The sequence below is a fragment of the Marmota flaviventris genome, chromosome 3 (assembly GCF_047511675.1).
Source record: "Marmota flaviventris isolate mMarFla1 chromosome 3, mMarFla1.hap1, whole genome shotgun sequence".
Classification (NCBI taxonomy): domain Eukaryota; kingdom Metazoa; phylum Chordata; class Mammalia; order Rodentia; family Sciuridae; genus Marmota; species Marmota flaviventris.
In genome coordinates, this window is record NC_092500.1 from 59,115,706 (window position 1) to 59,120,751 (window position 5,046).

Consider the following 5,046-nt stretch of genomic DNA (forward strand, 5'->3'; position numbering starts at 1 on the left):
CAACCCACCATGGAACAGAAATATCCAGGGAAAAAATCGTGGCTCCGACTGTACAGGTATAGACCTTTTTCAAGTCATTATTTCTGAAACAATACAACATAACAGCTATTTACATAGCATTTACATTGCATTATCTATTGAGTAATTAATCCTTTTCTATTATTATTTTACTGGTGCAGTATAATTATACATAATAGTGGGATTCATTATGCCATATTCATAAATGCATATAACATAATTTGATCTATGACCCACCTATCCCACTCCTTGGTTTTTATCCAAAAGAGCTATTGAATAATTGAAATGCCTTGTTTTCCATGGGATCCATCAGTACCCAGAAGCCCTCTAATTGAAAGAGCATTTTGTAATGATTGTTGTTAAATGAAGTTTTAAGTGTGCATGTGGATGTCCTTGAGCAAGGTACTTATGAACAAAAAGTCTTTTCTGGGGCTACTTTAATTATTAATTATTGATTTGTTAAGGTTGTAATTTAAAATGTAATTTTTATTTGGTAATTTTTTTTTTCATTTTATAGATCTTATTTTGCTTATAAAACTTAGCAGATTTCACCAGTTTCTTAAGGGGAATATCAATTAATATTTCATTCTGTTAATTAAACTCCCTTGAAAAATTTAAAATGCTCATAAATCTAAGATATTTGATTTTCTTTTAAAGTATATTAATTGTATGGCTGATAAGCCTTAAGTATGTCTTATATTTTATTTATTTAATTATTCTGAGGTACTGGGGATTGAATTAAATAAGCCTTTACATCAAATGATACAGTATATAAATATGACAAAGCCAAGTTATCTTAAACTTTCTAAAATGGTTGATGAACATAACACAATTTTCTTTTATCTTAACATCACAAATGTAATCACATTCTCATTATCACATTTAAAATTGGAATAAATGGATCAAAGTCTATTACACAAAGCCAAGTTCTACATTTAGTAGATAGCTATAGATTATTCCAAATTTTAATTTAAAATAATAACAACTCAGGGTTTGGTTCACTTTACCATCTCTAAAGTCTATTCTATATCTCCTCAGACTCACTAAGGAGAGATATTTCATTCCAAGTCATTTGAAATTACCCTCTGGGTGGCTAGGGTTGCACAAGACCTGAGATGACCAACAGGTCATTTCTAGTTATGTTCGGAGCTGAGTTGTCTTCCAATTCTTTCTATCTGTAATGCTATAGTTCTTTTTTTTTCTCTCTCTCTCCTTTCACATTTTTAATTGGTGCATTATGTAATGCCACAATTCTTTTCTTTTAATTGTTTCATTTTTTATTTAAAATCTTTTTATTTTACCTGACAGTAGAATGTATTTTGACATATCATACATACATGGACACATAACTTCCTTTCTTGAGGTTGTACATGATATGGAGTTACACTGGTCATACATTCATATATGAACATAGGAAAGTTATGTTTGATTCATTCTACTGTCTTTCCTATTCCCATACCCGCTCCTTCCCCACTATTCCCACCTGTTCAATGAGGTGAACCTTCCTTTCTCCCTCCCCTCCTCCCATGTGAGTCAGCATTCACATACCAGAGAGAACATTTGGTCTTTGGTTTTTTGGGATTGACTTATTTCCCTTAGTATGATAGTCTTCAGTTCCATCCATTTACTGGCAAATACCATAATTTCATTCTTGTTTATGGCTGAGTAACATTCCATTCTGTACATGTGTACCACATTTTCTTTATGCATTCATCTGTTGAAGGGCACCTAGGTTGGTTTTATAGCTTAGCTATTGTGAAATGAGCCATTATGAATATTGTTGTGGCTGCGTCACTGTAGTATGTTGATTTTAAGTTCTTTGGGTATATGCCGAGGAGTGGGATAACTGGGTCAAATGGAAGTTCCGTTCCAAGTTTTCTGAGCAATCTCCACACTGCTTTTCAGAGTGGTTGTACAAATTTGCAGTCCCAGCAGCAATGTATGAGTGTACTTTTCCCCAACACCCTTGTCAACACTTATTGTTACTTGTATTCTTAATAACTGCCATTCTGACTGGAGTGAGATGAAATCTTAGAATAGTTTTAATTTGCATTTCTCTAATTGTTAGTGATGTTGAACATTTTTTCATATATTTGTTGACCATTCGTATTTCTTCTTCTGTGAAGTGTCTGTTCAGTTCCTTTGCCCAATTATTGACTTGGTTTTTTTTTGTTGTTGTTGTTGTTTTGTTTGTTTGTTTGTTTTGGTGTTAAGTTTTTTTAGTTCTTTATATATCCTGGAGATTAATTCTCTAATCTCGGGTACAGATGGCAAAGATTTTCTCCGATTCTATAGATTTTCTCTCTTCATGTTCTAGATTATTTCCTTTGCTGTGAAGAAGTTTTGGCTTTGAAAAAATCCAATTTATTGATTTTTTTTGGTAGTGGGTACTGGGGATTGAACTCAGGGGCACTTAGCCACTGAGCCACATCCCCAGCTCTTTTTTGTATTTTATTTAGAAACAGAGTCTCACTGAATTGCTTAGTACCTTGCTTTTGCTGGGGCTGGCTTTGAACTCATAATCCTCCTGCCTCAGCCTCCTGAGCCACTAGGATTACAGGTGTGCACCACCGGGCCCGGCTCCATTTATTGATTCTTGATTTTACTTCTTGCACTTTAGGAGTCTTATTGAGGAATTCAATTCCTAGGCTGACATGATGGAGATTTGGGGCTACTTTTTCTTTTAGTAGGCACGGGAACTCTGGTGTAATGCCTAGGTCCTTGGTCCACTTTGAGTTGAGTTTTATGCAGTATGAGAGATTGGGGTCTAACTTCATTCTATTACATATGGATTTCCAGTTTTCCCAGCACCATTTGTTGAAGAGACTATATTTTCCCTAAAGTGTGTTAGTAGCACCTTTGTCTAGTATGAGATAATTATATTTATGTGGATTTGTCTTTGTGTCTTCTATTCTATATCATTGGGTTTCATGTCTGTTTTATTGCCAATACCATCACAATTCTTATATTCAAATTACATCCGTCTAGATTCTCTTCAGTCTATGTTTGATTCCAGGGCCAAAGCTCTAAAGTCATTCTAGTGACAATTGATTTTTAAAATCTTATTTTGGCCAATGCAAATAAAGTAAAATAAGCACAAATCTCTAAAGTTACTTGAATAAATAAATAATCACTGGCAATTAAGAAGGCTTACTTCAATCATAAGGTTTTTCCTTTCTCTCTCCCTTTTCTGCAAACCACCACAATCACACATTATCACTTCACTTACAAATGTTGCATCACATTTTGGTATGTATAGGAAGATTTATAGCTATAGACATCAAGGTTGAATTTTCTCACAATTAGGGGACAAATATAGAAGCCTCTTTTAATGTCTTTGTGCCAGATAAAGGGGATCACATACAATCCAGCTGCTCCTGCATGGGAGTCCGTGCCCACTAATTCTCACATCAGAGTGAAGCCTGCAGTTTCCATCCAAGTAGTAGATGCAAAAGGCAACCGTTGACATTGAGTAAGGAAATGAGCTCAGAATTTGTGAATATGATTAAAAATAACATCACTTGAATGTGAGGTGAGTCATCTTAGAAGTAACACTACCCAAGTGTCATGTTGCAAGTGTCATGTTGAAGTGCCATGAGACACTGAAGATTTTCATGGGGGAAAGGCAGTTCCCCAAGAAAGCAGGTCTGGAATGTCCTCGTGTACATCCATGCATGCACTCGGCACACTGCAGCAAGGATGGGTAGGGTAGCCTACGAGAGGGTTGCCGGGAGAAGGGCTATATGCCAGAGGTTTACTGTCCTGCTAGGGGAAACTGCTGCTGGCCATCAGATCCCATACTCCTAGAGTGAAGAGAGGACAACTTACTCAAGAAACTTGATGCAATACTATTTTAAAACACCTAATCCTTTCAACTCTAAACCTGTCCTCACCAAGCCACTGTCTTCAGATGAGGAACTGAGTAAAAGGAGAATTGGGTTGCAGCCTGGCCAGTCAGCTCCAGAGACATGCACTGAACCACTGTGTTATTCTGCTCCCTTCTCTCAGGTCTGTGGCTACAAGACAAAGTGGACTCAAGAGCCTGAAGTCCACCAAACAACTCTGGTGCAAATATTTTTTCATCTGTTTGTCTTATGTTTTCCCTTCATCAGATTAATGTAAGAGAAAAAATTATGGCTTTCTTGACCCAAATTGAACTCAGAGTATATGGTATTTAATTTTTTCTTACTGATATTATAAAACTGGGAGAAATCAACGAGAGGGTCACCAGGCAACTGCACTGCCCCAGTCTGTATGCTGAAGCCATCCCAAGGATAACTGGGTCACTCTCTGTCATATTAGCCAAAGTTGAGGCCTATAAACTCTTGTAGTATGTATATAATAAGAATTAAATTTGGAAATTCCCAATTAGCCCATAGTGTATCACTTTGAAAACATATTACTGGCCTTGGCACTTTTCCTCTCTTTCCAACACTTTCGGGGTTTCAAGGATTAAAGTCAATGAGTTTGGTGTTGGTTTGTTAATAAGAAAGAAATGAAGGGGGAGACTTATTGAGGCAATCAAAACCCCATGTTGCTTTTTCTTATGTTAGAGTAAGCATAATCTGTAACAGAATTAGAGAATGGGGTCTGTCTTGTCTCTATGTTTTCAGCACCTAACACAGCTCCTGGCACGTAGTAGGTGCCAGCATGTGCATGTTCCATTCAATTGAATCTTGAGATGAAATAGAGATGTGCTAGAGTAAGCATTTGGGAGGAAATATTCTTAGCTGAAATCTTTTTTTTTTTAGAGAATTTTAATATTTATTTTTTAGTTTTCGGCAGACATAACATCTTTGTTTGTATGTGGTGCTGAGGATCGAACCCGGGCAGCGCACATGCCAGGCGAGCGTGCTACCGCTTGAGCCACATCCCCAGCCCTCTTAGCTGGAATCTTAACAGCAATTAAGATTGCTTTGGGTGGTGAGGCACTTGTGGGATTTATTTTCTTCCTTATACTTTGGCTATTTCTCCCAAACCATAGCTTTCAGTGTTGCAACAGAAGACTACTTGCAGAAATATGAGAGC